Below are 18969 nucleotides of genomic sequence, written 5' to 3' on the forward strand. Positions count from 1 at the left end.
ACACACAAGGGAGTCAGTACGAGTCAGTCTATTCCAGTCAATCAGTCAGTCAATTCAGGTCACTCAAGTCACACAGTCGAAGTCAAGCGGTCGAAGTCTATTCATTCAGTCATTGGGTTAATTCTGTTGATTCGATTCACTCAAAGTCGGATCTGATCAATCGATACGTCTACTACGACACGAGAGCCTTCGTCTATCAGATTGACAGTCAGAATCTGAGCAAGATCAAGGCAATCCCCATATTCAGTGACGTTACTAGTGTGTGTGATTATATGAAGTTGTTGGAGAAAATATATAAGTTATAACACTGTTAATCACGGAGTTATATTATTTCAACCACCCCTATTGTCTTAACGGAAATCAGGAGATCGATCTACCCACGGCGTCGCTTATTATAATCGTAGCGGGAATTTACGACTCCCGTTGACGTGTTTCCTCGCGATTGCGTCTCCCCGCGATTGGTCGAATTTACATTACCTTTTGCAAATATTTATATCGAATACTATTATACATATTTGTAAGTGCCACGAATATATTCTCAAATTTATATGTTTAAACTAATTATTAAAAAACTAATTATTATAATCGCGATGTGCAAGAAGACCTATCCTGAACTAATAAATAAAGATATGAAATGTTACTACTCACGGGTATAAAAAATACCCGCGGTCAATATGCTCGCAAAAAATTCTACATAATACGACCAGTCAGTCACTCGTGCCGATTCGGACCTTTCATCCTATGACATGATCGAGTGACAAAAAGGAGAGACAAAAGTGCATGCGACTCACCATTAGAAGCGGAGAAACGTAAAACGTTGCCATCGATACTACACTATCACAGTAAATATCATTAGAAAGATTAACATCAGGCAGGAACCGTTGAAAATCCAATGGTGGAAATGGAGGTTGTTAAAAATCTGTTACAAAACAAAACATGATAAGTGATCGCTGATTATTTGGAATGTTGGAGATTATGAAAAATGGAAATTTATTACATTCGTAACTTTAGTAATAATAAAGATTGAAATTCTAATAAACATCTATAAATGTAAAAACTGGAACTCTAATATAAAAGTTTAAAATCTAGAAATCAGAAATCTAATGATTTTTTAAATATATTACTCATTTGTTTTGTAATTTGGTATTAAGACCTTAACACTTTTTCTTATTTTAATAGAAGTATAATCTTAGAAAACCCTAACCTATGAAATTTTCAATCAAATTGTATTTCTTAATCAATATTATTCAAAGCAAAATATACAAAATACACATAATTCAAGTATGATATGTAAAGTTACTTACATTCTTGGCTTTTGAGCCACAGTTGGAGCATTCGCAAACAAGACAAAGAAGTCCAAGCTGTGGTATGTCTATAACAAAACATAAAATATCATTAATCGGCGAACAAGAACCCTAATGTCGCGTACAAAATTCTTTGATAAAATTTTATTACTTTCGCGCGTGATTATTTAATTGAATTGAATCAAAACGACCCTGATTTTAAAATGTTGAAAAATATTTTTGCGGAGCAAATGCTGACTCTACAAACCGCATTGCACGCGGTCACAATTATTCCCTAAAAATAAAGTTGTTTATGGTTGAGGTGGGATGGAGAGCAGAAAAGAAGCGAAGTATTGTTTCGATGTTTTTCTTCTTTTCTCTATCAAACGTTTATTTAGAGAGTACTGCTTCTTTTCTTTTCACACTGAAGAGATTATTATTGAGAAATTGGAATACGTATGAAAATTATTAGTTTAAAATTATAAGATATTTCTCGGTATCGAACAAATGTTTACGAATACCGTGAATGCATTGCGATCATTTGCAAGAATTATATTGTGAATGTTCGTTACTAAAATATGAAATATACACTCTATTAATACAGTATAGTCGCGTATTATAAATAATTGAAAATATTTGCTAGAATTCAAAAGTTCACAACTAAATATACTTAAAAATATAATACTATAAAAACTCATGCGAAATCTTGCTTAGATAGTAAAAAATATAGTAATGAATAATGCGAAAAATATATTAATGACAGTAATAAAGAACCGACGCCACCAATAGGTTAAAATACGTTACAAACCTGACGCAACGTGATCCATGTTATCGGTACGAAATGAGACGACTAAATGACTCCTTGTACCTTAGTTTCGCCGAGCAACTTCCAAAGTGGCGCGAGAAGGGGGGACACATGAGCCGGTGGCACAAGCACACAGTTAAAGATTACACGCAGTTACAGATTAACGATCTAGACAAAAAATGTATACATCAAAAAAAAAACATTCATGTTCTACGCAGCGCTTACACGAATCTTTCTCTACGTCGATATTTACAGACATCGTACAATAATTCGTAGCCCTACTGACAGCATTCAATGTCACAGACATATTTGTCTAACTTGGAACGCGAGAAAGAAACCCACCTGGTAAACTCGCGGATGGGTCAAACACAGTATACGTCTGTAAATATTATAGTCTTTTCTACGACTTGTACGAGGTAAGCTGCTGCCCATGTATCGTTTGAATTGACGATCACTGTGCGTCTCGTTGCCTAGACTAATCTCCTTTCGTTTGCGTAAGATTTTCTCTCGTGCAGGATTATTTTGACCGATTTTTAATTGTCTACTTTTTAATTGTCTAAAAGGGAAAGACGAAAACGCAATTTTTTAATGCTTGATTTTCGTTTTATTTTGGTTTCAAGAAGCATCCCTTTAATTTCCTAACACCTGTATAATAGGAACCCTATGTGATTCCTATAGTGTGCTCATCGGTTTTACATTATACTGGCACAAGCAACACTTTGCAGGTAAGCCTTTTTCATAATAGCTGCTTTTAAACTACACCATCGTGACTTCCCAGCATTTGCTGTAATTGTTCTTTTGGATTGGATATTATAACGGTTGCACCATCCAGCTGCCTTTAAATTAAATTGTTTTATGCAATTCTTCTAAATTTAAATGCATATTTAGTACGTCATATTTTACATGGTTTATATATGTACTTTACATTTTGAAAAATCGAATACTGGCAAATACTATAGAGAGAAAGACACCTTTTGAAATATTCTTCGGGAGAAAACCAAGTGTTGAAAATCTACATCTATATGGAAGTAAAGTTTTTGTAAGAAGAGCAGAACAAAAAAGAGTTTCTAAATGGGATAAGAAGGCAGATATGGGAATTTTGTTAGGATATAGTGAAGTAGGTTACAGAGTCTTATTAGGTGGGAAAATAACAGTAGCTAGACATGTAGAGGTCATAGAAACAGAGACAAAATGTATCGGTTTTGTGGAGAATTCATTCGATAAAGATAACGATGACATTGAAGATAATGATTTATTGGTAAGCATGAATAAGAAAGAGTTAGAAAGTAGGGAAAGTAGGGAAAGTGATAACAGCCTTGAAAGCTTAAACATCCCTAGGAGATCTACACGTAATAAGAGAACTCCAGTAAGGTATCCAGAAAAAGAAAACATGAGTGAAATCCATGCAAATTATTGTAGAGTAGATATCCCTTGTATACATTTGAGGAGGCGATTTGCTTGGCTAATGCTTTGGGTTATTTGTGCATAACTTCGGTTATCTTGGGGATCAGTGTTTCTGTTTATAGCGTTTGGTTCATATTGTGCTTTCAATGTTGTATCATTATCCGTTATATTAACACTTTCCTATAAATTTCTGGGGTGTTTGTTTGAATCTTTACTTGTTCTAATTTTGTTTGTTTTATTGTGTAATTGTCCTTCCCGACTATATTGTTTAATAATTAATAAGCGGGTCTATTATTTGGGCCTCAACAAATTTTGGTGGTGGTTTTGTAATGTGAGTTGAATGAGTTGTGGTTTTACTTGTCGGGTTAGCGTCTATTTCTTCCGTTAGTGAGCTGAAGAAGGTTCTTAATGGTAATTCTTGCAGCCATCTCTGCTTTTCTGTATCTAGGTTTCCTGCGGCACTTGTGTCTGGAGTTATTTTACCTTCTTTGTTATTCTTTGCTAGCTTCCAGTTTTCGTCCTGGTGACATCTTTCGTTATCGTACTGCACTCCTCCTGTCTCCACTGCTCTTCCATTTCTTCTATAACCATGTCGTTTTGATTATTATTATATTGCTGCTGTTGCTTTGAGCCTGGTAAATCTACCGACCTTTTTATATAATACTGTAGTATCGCGGAAATATTAGGTATACAATTTCTTTGATACTATTTATTATTTGTAATTTATATACAATAAATTAGTTATACAGATATTAATGAGACAGAAAACGATGGTTATTTAATATGGAACTAATTATGACAATCTTACTCTAATTCGATCACTCTCGCAACTGGACAACGCCAACAACTCAACCTCTCAGCTACGCTAGTAACTCACGCAATTCCACAACGCTAACAACTCTACTCTCAACAACGCTAACACCCCTCGCAACTCAACAACGCTAACCATTCTACTTTTCGACTCCTCGATTAACTCTGACCTCTCGACTCACTCTTACTTCTCGATTAACCGCTCAACGCTCCCGACCAACCGCTCAACGTTTCTCGATCAACAACTCTTTCAATTCAAATCGTCCCCCTCCATTAGCGTTATTTTTCCTCTCTCTTATCCCATCCTGTTAACGCTCCGCAAGAACTAGGTGACTTTAGTCACATAGGCTTTTTTTGTATGTAAACCAATAACCGAAGGATAGACGACATTGTTTTGGTTAGTTTCTAACCAGGTTTTTTCCTCACGATACTACAATACATTTCTCCTTCGGTTGCAATCTTAATTGTTGATATCTCCTGCTGTATTGCTGGACTTCCCCTCACTATCACTATTTGTTAATTTTATTTCACTTTGAAACACTTTTCTGAATCACTTCACTGGACCACACGATTGATTACACACGTCTGTTTACCTCGGTTGCCCGAGCAGAACTCATTACTAAAATGTTGTCATTGTAGTACTGTAAGAAGTAAATATTAGGTAGATCGGGAAGTTTTCTCGTCAGATTTTCTTTGCATATTTGTAACTTTATTTAAATGAGCGAATAATTAATACATTTGTATTTTAGTAGCCAAAATCTATACTGCACAAAATGATGTAGCATTCCTGAAAAAATTATCTTATGTATAATTGAACTAATATTAGTAATAAAATCTGACAAGCTGGTAGTAACAAATTACTATCAGTTCCAATAAATATTTCTGTACAGTAGTAACAAGTTTAATAATAAATCAACTATAAAATTTCACATTTGATATAATAATGAAACAGACGAAAATCTTTAAAAAGCTAAGTATTCCAAGTATGCAAAAATACGTTTAATCCCTCTTTTATTAAAGCAAATCGCGATTTCCAATTCCATCGAAAACGTATTTATTAAAATCCAAATATTAAAAGAAGTCATATCAAACTATTTTGTTTCCGCCATATACAATTTTCACAACAATAATAAGGACTGTACTTACGAAGTGACACAAAAACTAAAGAAATTCTCATTGGATTTATCCATAATAATCCTGTGCACGATTTCCAACGCAACCTGTTTCGCACAATGTTCGTTCGCAATATTCCGGCCCCAATAGAAACTGCTGTGAAATTTTACCTGATACGCCATCTTAAACTTTCCCTTCCAACAAAATTGCTCAACTACTAAGAGTCTCGAAAATTCCGGGACATCGTTGACCGTTCGCACAAAAACATTAGAAATTATAATGAGACTATTTATTAACGCAACTTGCGTAAGCTGCGTTGCATTCTCATAATGTGATCTCAGTAGTTATAATGAAAAGCTGAATGTAATCATTAATATAAATGAAGTCTTTAGAAGAAAAATAGTACACGTGATAAAACATTTAATTTGAGAAAATTAAGTTTAACAGAAACAATGCAAACATCAACTTCATCTACCTCAAACATTTACTTCACTATATTCTAACAAAATTCTCATATTTGCCTTCTTATCCCATTTAGAAACTCTTTTTTTGTTCTGGTCTTCTTACAAAAACTTTACTTCCATATAGATGTAGATTTTCAACACTTGGTTTTCTCCCGAAGAATATTTCAAAAGGTGTCTTTCTCTCTATAGTATTTGCCAGTATTCGATTTTTCAAGTATATCGCTGTACAAACTATTTCCGGCCAGTACCTTCTAAGTACTTTCGCTTCCGCTAACAAGCAACGCGCCATGTCCATCACTGTTCTATTATACCTTTCCGCTGTCCCGTTTAATTCATGTACGTAGGTTGGGCAATTATTTATTCTGATACCTTTATCTCTAGCAAATTTATAAACTCGATTATTCAAGTACTCTTTTCCTTTATCGCATCTCAATATTTTTAACCTCTTGCCCGTTAAATTCGCACCTTCATTTACATACTGTACGAAACAATCAAAGACCTCATCTTTTGATTTTATACAATAAATTCTAGCTATCTTACTATAATCATCGATAAATGAGATAAAATATTTCTCTTCATTGAATCCGGTAGTCTTAAAGGGACCGCGCAGTCCGTATGAATAATTTCCATTATCTCCCTAGCCTTGGTTCGAATATTTTTGAATGGTAAATTATGCATTTTACTTTCTATACACACCCTAAATTTCAAAAATTCCTTTTCAAATTCATTCGGTATACCAGTCACTAGCTGCTCTTTACCCAAAATATTTAAGTATTTAAAATTTACGTGTCCTAGCATCTTATGCCATCTTTTCTTTTCACTCATACCACTACGTTCGGCACGGTTTGCTAAGTGCTCCTTCCCTTTCAATATACTTTTCATTCCATATGTTCCATTCTCTTTGAACGCTACAGCTGTAAGTTTATTGTCCTCATCTATTACTTTTGCAATATTTCCTTTTGAAATAGCCGTATTCTTATTATCTGTTAATTTACTAAACTGATCAAATTTTCGGACATTTCTTTCGCGTAAAATACTTTACTCATATTTATTTTATTTTGTCTTCCAAATACTTCAAAGTAGCTTATAACATTTTGTAGCTTTTAACATTTTTTAACTATTTTTGTTGCCTTTATCGATCTATTATCGCCTAAATATATATTTACCGATTCCTTAAGGTCGATAGATTTATCAAAATAATTGACATCGTTAATTATGTGATCTGTACAACCGCTATCGAATAGCCACATTATTTCGTTCTCACCCATCTCATTCGTCTTGCTGCTGTATGCTGCGTATGTCGCGTAAAATAAAAAGAAATTTAAAAGAAAGAAGAAAACTTTATTTTTTCCTCGTTTATACACTTATAAGACACTTCTGAGCTCTAGGCGTGATCTTTCGAGACTGAGGCTCTTACAATATTTTTACTTTCGGTGGCATCTGTTTCTTCTTTGTTTGTCATCCCCCATTATCGCCACTACCCTGTAGGCGTACGTGACCGTTGCTACGCTTCTAGAACATTCGGTGGAAGGACCGTTAGGACATAGATGACTCTTTAGGCACTTCGGCGATATACATTATCGCCAAGGCCGCCACATCTTTGTCTCCATCATCGGTCCATCGGGTTCAAAGTACGCCGGTCGTGACAGGTCATCCTCAACGACAAACTCACAATCTATGAATCTGAAGTAACTTGATAACGGATATTCCACTGAAGATCCATTTCTACGGATATCAAGGTAAAGCTTGATTCTTTGGCAATCAAGACTCAGACGAAGTAACAGTTTTTTGAGAAAAAAAGAGGAGAAAAGAAAAAATGTCTAAAGCGTCAAGTAAAGACGGCGAAATTAGTCTAAAGCAAATACTAGACGCGATACAGAAACAGAGCGAAATTCACGCGAGAACTACCGCCGAAGTGCAAGAACACATCCAAACACTAACTAAACAAGCAAGTGAAGAAATCGAAATGCTAAAAAAAAAAGAAAAAAACAGTTGCCAAATTGATGGTAGGCATTGGAAGTCAGGAAATAGTTATGTAGTATCGTAAAAAGAAGATCTGACTAGAGAACGACCAAAACAGTGTCGTCTGTCCTTCAGTTGTTAGTTTACATATAAAAAAAGCCTACGTGACTAAGGTCACCTATTTCTCAGGGGGAGAGGGGGGGGTGGCACGGTGAGATTAAGGAAAGGAAAAAAAGAACGCTAGAGGAGAGGGACGATATGGGTTGAAAGAGTGAGTCTAGGGGTCAGAGTTAGTCGAGAAGTCGAAGAGTAGAGTTGTTAGCGTTGTCGAATTGCCAGAGTGGTTGAAGTAAAATAAGATTGTTGCGTTTAGTTCAAGTTAAACAACCACCGTTTTCTGTCTAATTAATATCTGCTTAGTTTATTTATTATAAATAAATTATAAATAGTGTCAGGAAAATTTATACCTAAATTTCGCCGATACTACAGTTATGACCAAAGATTCCAAGCCTGTAACGAACACCACAAAAGAAACCGCGAAATCAAGAAATAGAGATCGTGTACCTGTAGCAAGGGCACCCGAAACGATATTTGATCCTGAAAGCGAAAGTGATGACAAATATCAAGATTACAATGAACCACAACACCAGACTATGTTATCAGTAAAAGGCGCAATTTAATACATTCCAATTTTAACCATGATGTTGGAGTACAAAATTTCATAAAAGAAGTACGTGCTATGCGAATGCGTTATTTACAAAAAGTTTTGCTATTGTAGTATCGTGGAAAATTTAGGTATAAATGTTTTCTGATGCTATTTATAATTTTTAATTTATTACAATAAATTAGTTATACAGATATTAATGAGACAGAAAACGATAATTGTTTAATATGGAACTAAATGTAACAATCTTATTCTAATTCGACCACTCTCGCAACTGAGCAACGCTAACAACTCGATCTTTCAGCTACGCTAGTAACTCACGCAACTCGACAAACGTCCAACGCTTCTCGACCAACAACTTTTTTTAGATTCAAACCGTCCTGTTAACGCTTCGCAAGAACTAGGTGACTTTAGTCACATAGGCTTTTTTCCCTATGTAAACTAACGAATGAAAGACAGACGACATTGTTTTGATCGGTTTCTAACCAGGCTTTTTCCTCACGACACTACACTATTGAAAGCCATTAAAGTCGATAAAATAGTTGGCAAAGCCGCGCAATGTATTCGGAACATAACCATTGAAAATTATGCAAATTTACATAACGCTTTGAGATCCAACGTAAAAATTCAATATCTAACGAATACGGCGAACAATTACGCGATTTGAAATAAGAACGCGGCGAATCCGTTTAAAGTTTCAACATCCGATTTCACTGCATATTAAACAAACTTACTTATGCAATATAATTAACGAAAATCCACAATCAACTACACGACGAATAATGATTGAGGCCACCATGAGAAAAGTAGGTCGAATTTATTTGAAAGGACTTCGACACGATATAGGACGCATACTGTTAGCAAACGAATCATCTTCATTGAGCGAAACAGAAAAGAAAGGCGCCGACATTGAAAGATACCTGCGAGGGGAACAAAAGGAATGGTGAAGGACATGTACTCGACCGCCAGCAACGTATAATCAACGTAGTAACAGACCGACGCAGACAAACGACCGACCACTACCTGCCACAGGTAATAGTCCGATCAACAAAAATGTTTTACCATTTTCTAAAATGGAACGTATACCATTTGCTGTTCGACAACAAGTAAAATGTTTCAAATGTAATAAATCGGGATACGTGGCTCCACAATGTCAAAATTTTCGATTTTCAATTTTTTTTTCAAGCCAAAGAAACCTACTATCCCCACGAGTAAACCAGATGGGAACAGACGAGAACGAGGATGCACAGCAACAGGGAGAAATTTTTTTTTTTATTTATTTATTGAAATTCACAATTTGTCCAATTTGGACATTTGGTAGAATTTGTTAACAGTTATATTAACATGTTGGTGGCTACCCTCAGTGGGGTACCATCCTCGCGTTTGCTAGGTTATATCCTTTATGAGGTCTGCTGGGTGCTTCCTTTTTAGCCTTCTGTCCATGTTTATGGTTTTGAACGTTTCCGCAGCTAGCCGGTTTGGGTGTGTTGCTATTCTTGATTTCTATTTTTCTGCGTATCTGTTAGTTGCTTCCTTGACCGTTGGGATTCCCAGATCTACAGGGAGAAATGACAACGCAAGCCCAAGAATATCAAGGGTTAACACAACAACTGGACGACTACTAACAATACCATTCAGAGGAATTGCAAAAGAACGTATTCAGTTAATTGATACCGGAGCAGGGATAAATTTAATCAAAGAAAATAAATCGGACACTAAGATATTCAAATCAGACGAACCTCAAACTTTTTATATGGGACAAGAGAAATATTTCACTGATAGATTTGTTGGAATCATTGCTTTTGGTAAACCTCATAAATTTTGCGCAGTACCTAACGATTTCCCTTTGATTGAAGACGGAATTATAGGATTACCATGTCTTGAACAATATCAATATGAAATTTTAAATGATAAAATCAGATTGGACAATAACGTTTTGTATTTTCAGAAACTTAGAGTTGTTCAACCAAGAGAACGGAGTGTTCAAACTATCTACCTCGAAGGCAAGCCGACGCGAACATGTTTCTTCAATTCTAGTGACATATTCAATATAAATATTCAATTCAAATATAGAACCTGAACTTCGTATACCTATTGAAAAGATTTTAATTCATTATATCAATGTGTTCAATTTAGAGACTGATCTTTTATCTTGTACAAATTTGCACAACACAAGATAACTTTGGAGCAAGACAAAATCATAAATACTAAATCGTATAGACCCCCGGAATGCCTTAAAGCTGAAATCGAGAACCAAATGAAAGAAATTCTAAGTAATAATATTATCGAAGAGTCAGATTCGCTTTACAATTCGCTTGTTTGTGTAGTACCTAAGAAATCAGACGCCTCAGGCAAACAGAAATGAAGAATTGTGATAGATTTCAGAAGACTAGACAAACTAACCGATCAAGACGCATATCCTTTACCAGATATCGAAGACATTCTTAGTCAGTTAAGAAACGCGAAATTCTTCTCAGCTCTAGATCTGTCATTAGGATTCCACCAAATTTCTATGAATCCCAACTCATATAAATATCAGGTCTGTAAATATGAAACCGGAATTTGCCTTTAGATGGCCCTAGCTGACAATGTAGTTATCACTAAACTGCGTCATTGATGCCAAAAGTCTTTGTTGACATCTCACAAACATTTTCGACTCAGAACAATACAAGTTTCATAGCAACAGCATAATTTGTAATATCGTTGAACATGGTTACAGTAAGCATGCTCTTGGTAAATCACAGTGCTTTGAGTGGTTTAAAAAAATTCAGAAGTGGCAATTTTGACGTGAGGAACGAAGAACGTGGAACGTGGAACGTGATCTATTATTAGCTGTTAAAACCTGGTGAAACCGTTAATACGGAGCTCTACCAACAATAAATGATCGATTTGAATCAAGCTTTGCGTGAAAAACGACCAGAATATCAATAAAGGCAACACAAAGTAATTCTGCTTCATGATAATGCACCATCACATACAGAAAAACCGGTCAAGGAAACGATCGAAGTGTTCAGTTGGGAAATACTTTCGCACGCGGCTTACTCACTAGACTTGGCTCCGTCCGATTACCATTTATTTACATCGATGGGACACGCGCTTTCTGACCAGCACTTCACATCTTACGAAAATGTACGAAAATGGCTCCATGGCTGGTTTGCCTCAAAAGAGCGACAGTTTTTTTGGCGTGGCATCCACCAATTGCCAGACAGGTGAGAAAAATGTATAGCTAGCGATGGGCAATACTTCTAATATAATATTATTAATCATTTTCATACAATAAACGTGTATTTTCTATACAAAAATTCCGGTTTCATATTTACATACCTGGTACACTGCATTCTCCACACCATAAGGCTACTTCCATTATAATCGCATGCCATTCGGACTGAAAAACGCACCCGCAACTTTTCAACGAATGATGGACACAGCATTAAGAGCGTTAGTCAATGTTAATCGTTTCGTACATCTAGACGATATTATAATTTTCGAAGATACAATTCAAAAACATAGTCAAAATTTAGCAATAGTTTTGCAAAGACTTAGAGAACTAGGACTCAAGATACAGTCTGGTAAATGCGAATTCCTCAAAGCTTGAATATTTAGGACATTTAGTAACAGTCGAAGGAGTTAAACGAAACCCGAAGAAAATCAAGCCCGTGAAAGATTTTAGGACGCCGAGGAACCCAACCAAGGTCGAATCATTTTTAGGACTGACCGGCTATTATAGAAAATTTATACGTAACTTTTCCAAGATAGCCAAACCATTGACCGACTCAATTAAGAAAGATATTAGCTTTTACTGAACGAACAAACAACAAGACAGTTTTGAATCGTTGAAACAAAAATTATATGAGGCACCGATTTTAACTTACCCAGATTTTACAAAGACCTTCACGCTAACGACCGACGCGAGTAACGAAGGACGAGAAGCTGTTCTCTCACAAGATGGACGCCCATATTGTTTTATTTCAAAAACACTCAACCCACCTGAGAAAAAATTACACGGCAAATGAAAAAGAACTTTCAGCAATCATATGGGCGATGAAAAGGCTAAGACAATATCTGTTAGGACGTAAATTCATAATTAGGAAAAACCATCAGGCTTTGAAATGGCTAAACGATTGTAAAGATCCTTAATCACGTTTAATGAGATGGAGATTAAAATTAGAAAAATACGAATACGAGATTGAATACGTAAAGGTAAAGATAACACGGTAGCCGATAGTTTATCCAGAGCTCACGCAATCACAAAAACAGACATCCATGTTATAGATCGTACAGAGCATTTCAATGAATGCAAGCAAGCGGCAAGAATTCATGGAAGACTTGATTTGAAATCAAACGACAATTCCTTTTATCAATTGACCAAAGACGAGCTAGGTGAATATAATGAAACAATTTGGCTTAGGAAAATCCATTCGATTATTCAAAATTATACCAAACTTAGAATAGGTGACAACACGTTTTCAGAATTAGAAAAAATTCAGTTGAAACTCATAAATCTTTATTTCAATGATACATAAAAAATTAATTTTTGCGTGGGAACCAATAAAAGAGTTAACAGAAGCAGAAGTAGATACAATTCTATGTGAAAATCATAATGAAATTATGATTATAGGACACTTAGGAGTGCAAAAAACATCAAAGAATTAAAGAAAAATATAAAATAGCAGATTTAGTGGAAAAGGTAGAAACTTTTATCAAAAATTGTGATGCATGTTAAAAGAAAAAACTAACGCGAATTCGACCCAAGGAAATACCAATTATTTCAGACACACCTTTGCAACCAAACGATAAAATAGCAATGGATATCATTGGACCAACGATGAAAACAAAACGAGGAAATCAATTCATACTTTTGATTCACGACGAACTGACAAAATATTTAATATTAGTACTTTTGAACACCCAACAGACAGAGTCAATTATTAACGCTATTTTGGTACACTACAGTTATATTTTCTCAGCACAAAGAACAATTTTGACGGATCAAGGACAAAACTTTGTGAGCGAACTAATGATTAAGTTTGATGAAGCTTTCAAAATCAAACAGAATAAAACCACATCTTTCCACCCTCAAGCCTACGGATCCCTAGAAAGAACGCATGCTGTAGTGAAAGATTTGATACGAACTAGTTTACGCGATAACAATAGAGAATGGGATGATGTTTTGAATTTTAATTGTTTAAGATATAATACTTCGATTCACGAAGCTATTCTTCTCGCCATTTGAATTATCTTTCGGAAGGAAAGCTAACTTGCCCTTCGTGATAGCCAAAACTATGGGTTTAAGGGCATATTCTAGTCTACAAATTCGAAAAAATCGAAAAAAATTTTTTTTATATTTCCAAAGTATCGACATTCAAGAATATGCCCTTAAAAGGATTTTTCAAAATTTCAAATATTTTATGAGTTACAGCTATTTTTACATTTGCTCCAGTCCGACCGGAACAAATGAACAGTAGACGGTAGACGTTGCCCGAGTACCTACGTATGAATATACCTCATGAAATATTTATTGTATTTTATCCCCTTTTAATGTATTTTTGATTCAATGATTCAATTTGAACTATATTTGGGTTCTGAAACCCAAAATAATAACGAATCGTTAAATTCGTTAATATGGACTTTTGCTCCGAAGCGCATCCACGCAGGAACGCAGACAATTCAAATTTTCACTTTCCTTGCAGTATGTATTTTTAATGAAGCTTTTATACCCATATTAAAAATCTTAAGTGTCATGGGAATCACGATTGGCCCAGAAACTCGTGAAGTCGCAATCAGGCGAGACGAGGTTCGTATCGAGCGCTCTGAACTCCGAGCTTCAGAGGCATCAAAGGAAGCCAGGACTGCTCGTCTCCATGAAAGAACTTCGGACAATGAGCATTTTCAAGTAGAGGAAGGTTTCTTGTAGGGAGTAGGAATCGCCGATTAAAAATATGTAAGTATGCTGTACCATTCTATGAGTAATATTGCCGGAAACTTGTCTCAAAACTTTAAACGTGTAGAGAGAGAGATTATGTTCTTATTCATAATGATCATGAGAAAAATAGGTTGGACATTGAATGGTTAGGGCCATGCAGAATTCACCAAATTAAAACTCCGTATTACGGGATTTTGATTGATAGTGTTATTAAGAAAATCCATGGTAATCGTTTGAAAACTTATTTCTCAGAACGAGATCCACCCTAAAGTAATTCTCAGTATTAGCACCATTGATCCAACCAAAAATCCTGAATTGCCTTTTGAAAAACATGAAACTATACAAAACAAAGTTCCAATGCAGCTGGTGACGCTATTGGATGTTATAAAGCAATTGAAAAAAAAGAAAAAAAAAAAAGAATCTGGCTTCAAGAATACGGAGATCCAAGTAGCAGATAAAGGAGATCAAAGATAAAGGTCATTCAAAACACCATTAAAAGACCGACAGTTCGAGTCAACATTTATACCGAGGTGCCAACTTCAAGGGGACGCGTCAGGGGAATCGTCGATTGGAATCGAAAGTTGTACGTAAAGAGTCGAAAGCGGAATTTGTTAATAAATATACTGTTAAACACCACCGAGTATTTCTTTGGCACCCTACACGCACATATAACATTATCGGAAAATATAAAAAAAGCAATATATAAGTAAGCGTGTATGCGAGAATGATACAACGTATGGTGATAATCGTTTAATGCTAAAAAGATATTTTCTTGATGTATACGACCATAGCTTATTAACACTTAGTCAACCGCGCCCGCACAGGCCAACCTATACGCTGTCCACCGTGCATTTTTCTAAGTAAGGACTAATATTCACTAATACTTGAAAAATAGAGAAGTCTACAAATTATTTAAATGGTCAATTATATTTTGCGGTAATGATTTTGTTTAACGAGTTCACATATTGTTTATACAAAACATCAAATTAAAAGTATAAAAAGATATAGTCAAAATTAAAAACTTTAAATCTGATTGTTCGATTGGCTAAGTGTTGAGAAAAGTAAAAAGAGCCAACGCCACACGGAGTTTCCAAGCGGTCACCCATCTAAGTACTAACCGTGCCCAGCGCTGCTTGACTTTCGTGATCGGACGAGAACGAGTATTTCCAACGCGGTATGAACGTTGGCTGAGGTAATCAGTTTTGTTATTTCATGTTATCGAATAGACTAAATATTTAAGAAAACATACATGTATATATGAGGATAAATGGTATTTTCAGACGTGCATACAGATATATAAAATTTTTCCTGGCTTCGTTTCCCAAACAACGGATTGTGAAGTTCCCTCATATAGGTACGCGTATACTTAAAAAGTAGCGAGTCAAGTGGAACTTCATAACTGATTTTCTGGAAAACCAAGTCTTGTGTCAAAAATTGTCACTTCATCCTCGACTTATTTTTGTATAGGAAATCAGGCCCTTTCGACTTGTACCATCATAATATTCTAATTTTCGCGCCTACTTCAATTTTGAAACTATTTAATTTCACTGGATTACGTATAACTACCAACAACAAAATACTAACTTTCACGAACGACACGGCTGTTGTGACAACGATCATACCCAAATCCACGTCATTCCATACTATCTGACAGCGGACCGTTAGATTTCGACTTGACCTTTGCACATGGCCCAACATTACTGTTAGGAAGATGATATATTTACACCGTACATGTGAATGTGTGTGTAAGCGTCAGAGGGTGTCCAGGTCAGAGTTGAGACAAAAGGCGGTTGGAAAACGGTTAGAAGAATCTAGAGGAGTCGGTTGACAACAAGCGTGCGTGCAAGAAGATTGCCGAGGTCTTCAGAGTGTAATATATATGTATAGCTGTTGTGTGTGAATAAAGAAAACTATTTGTATTTCCGAATCCTCTCTATACCTTAACAATTACATTTTCCCCTTTACGTAGGGCGATTAACAACACCAACAATCACAACCAGTAAAAACTGCAAGCATGCGACCAAGAAGAGTCTTTTTTAGTCTTGAGTCTAGTCTTGTGTACAGTTTGGCCGTGATTTGAACTTCACTGTAATATTATACTTAATCAGTTTCGTGAATAAAAGCCTACTGCAAGTTTACGCCTCGGTCCGATTTAATTGCCATCGCCGAGGCTGTTTCTATTGGCATCGAGACGATCGTAGAAAGAACGTTTCAAGTTCTGTTATTTCAGTTTCGAGTTTCTATCTAACCCCAACCTAACCCCAATCTAGAGGAGTCGGTTGACAACAAGAGTACGTGCAAGATGGTTGTCGAGGTCTTCACAGTGTAATATATGTAGTACCGTGGACAAAAGGCCTAAGATATCGGTCGAACCATAAACAATGTGGCGAGAGCCGAGGCGTCGTCGGGGGCATCAATGTGTCGTCGGTCCCTCAAGTAAATAGTTTCGTAGAAAAGGCCTACGTGACCCTGGCCACGGGCTTTCGCGGAACACATGCGTGGTGGGGCTAAGAAAAGACAAAGAGATGCTAGCCCATGGGGTATTGGTTAGTTGGGAAATCGTGCAGTGTGAGTTGAGAAGCGAGGGTGAGCAAGTGCAGAGCCGGATAGTGTGAATCGGGAAGTCGAGAGGCAAGTATGATAATAAAACGTGCGACAATATTGTAATCAGTTCATTGTTTTGAATATCATTTGTTAAACCAAAACATCATTACTTGTCCTTCCTCTAAGACCCATTTAAGATACTACATATATATGTATAGCTGCTGTGTGTGAAATACAGCAAACTGTTTGTATTTCCGAATCCTCTCTATACCTTAACAAGAATGTCTTATATGCTGTCATCGGGGCAGATAACTACGCGATAGCTCCGTGTAACGTAATTTTCCTTCACCGCACATATGTTGGACGTTTCATAGGGGGCTTTGGCTTGGTTAGCCGCAACCTTATATTCAGCGATACGGAAGCCGTGCAACTCCTTTTAGAGCACGATGCACGCGATTATCGAAGTACTCTACCGTACGCTATGCTCGAGGAATTTAATTCGCTTTATCGAGAAAGCAATTAAAACGGCAAACTGGCGGTCTGTATCGTTATATCTATATCGGTCTGTATATCTGTTAATCGCCGCTTTACCGACAAAGTTGCTCCAAACTTCAACGTATTATAGATTCTTCAGAGTGAGCATTTTTAAATCTCGAGATATCCGATGCAAAATTGTCCCGGCAAAGAAAATGCCTCTAGATACTAACGGAAGAAAGGTAGAAAACGAGTTGGTTCGTGTTACGTGAACAAAACCGATAGTTCGGTAATTTTTGGCGCTTCGTGCGACAAGTTTGTCTTTGACTTTGGCTACTTGTCAAATTCTATAATAATCATATTTATACTAGTAAATATCTTTTCTATTGCATAACAACAATGTCTAATCCAAATGAAGATTCGTTACACGCCCGCAACCCTAATCATGAGTCCGCATTGGACTGTACATAATAATAAATTCAACGTGTTATGCCACGAGGCGTGGTATAAATCGTAATTCTAACCGTCGCTCGCGGTCCTACAGTGTCGCGGGCAGATCGCCTTACCTGCCCGACGGAAAACATACAATGTATTGACGAGTGTGTCGCGTAAAAAATATTTAACAAGTGATTAAAATGTCACGTTCTTTTATTTTCACTCAATTTGTATAGTAATTCGGGCTGTTTCGGACTGATTAAGACTGACTTGGACGATTTTGGGGGTAGTATTTATATTCTTTTATTCGTGGGAGTGGGAAAAGACCTTGGGTGCACTTGTTAATGTCTTTGGGAGCGGGCAAAGTGACCGGACGCTACCTCGGTGATCACTCATGGTAAGGCGCTTGGAATTTGGCTGTCTTATCGCATAGGTAGTCGAATTTCTCCTGCGACAAGCGCATAGTTGTCACCAAGCAGCGGGTTCCAGAAACATCGATTTCGATCCGTTATTTCATCCGCACAAAGAAGATGGCATACGTGATCATAGACGCGAACGGTGACGTGACCCGAGCGTAGTGGGGGTCGTCTCCCCGAGAAGACAAAGAAATGATCGAAGGGCAATAAGTCTCATTTGAAGATTCTGATAGTATACATCGAGAGGTCTGATAAATAAAGTCGCCAAGTCTAACGAACATATCGAGAGATATCACAAAGTCGAGTCGAACTTCTGTAACACATTAACTGTATTTATCACTAAATAATTTGTGACGCTTCATTGTTATTAAATTGTTATTAAATATACAAGCTATATTAACCTGTTAATACAGTGTTAAATTCATTGAATTTACCTCTGTTATCTTAAAGAAAACAGAGGAGCGACTAATTCGCGGCGTCGATTATTAGAATCGTAGCGAGAATTTACGCCTCTCGCTGACGCGTGTTTCTCACGACCGCGTTTCTCCGCGAACGGTCGTAACACAACGATTCCGCGTGACCAGATTGAGTAAATTTTTTATGTATTCAAGAATGAAAAACACATATAAAATATATTCAAAGCGTACGTAACGTAGATCTAGTTTCGCACAT

The 18969-nt window shown here is 36.4% G+C and overlaps 2 long non-coding RNA genes and 1 other non-coding gene across 3 annotated transcripts; 1 reads left to right on the plus strand and 2 right to left on the minus strand.

Moving 5' to 3' along the window:
- Positions 1 to 602: 602 nt before the first annotated feature.
- LOC125386982 lies at positions 603 to 2225 on the minus strand. The gene is made up of 3 exons (XR_007227572.1): positions 2092 to 2225; positions 1305 to 1372; positions 603 to 919 (listed from the first exon to the last, which is right to left on the minus strand). It is a non-coding gene; the product is annotated as an uncharacterized LOC125386982 (long non-coding RNA).
- A 9525-nt stretch (positions 2226 to 11750) lies between these two features.
- On the plus strand, positions 11751 to 14854 carry LOC125386990. The gene is made up of 2 exons (XR_007227596.1): positions 11751 to 13192; positions 13278 to 14854. It is a non-coding gene; the product is annotated as an uncharacterized LOC125386990 (long non-coding RNA).
- Positions 14855 to 15497: 643 nt separating this feature from the next.
- Positions 15498 to 15616, minus strand: LOC125387024. Its single transcript, XR_007227626.1, has one exon. It is a non-coding gene; the product is annotated as a 5S ribosomal RNA (ribosomal RNA).
- Positions 15617 to 18969: the final 3353 nt, after the last annotated feature.

This window comes from Bombus terrestris, unplaced genomic scaffold (genome assembly GCF_910591885.1).
Source record: "Bombus terrestris unplaced genomic scaffold, iyBomTerr1.2, whole genome shotgun sequence".
NCBI classification, from domain to species: Eukaryota; Metazoa; Arthropoda; class Insecta; order Hymenoptera; family Apidae; genus Bombus; species Bombus terrestris.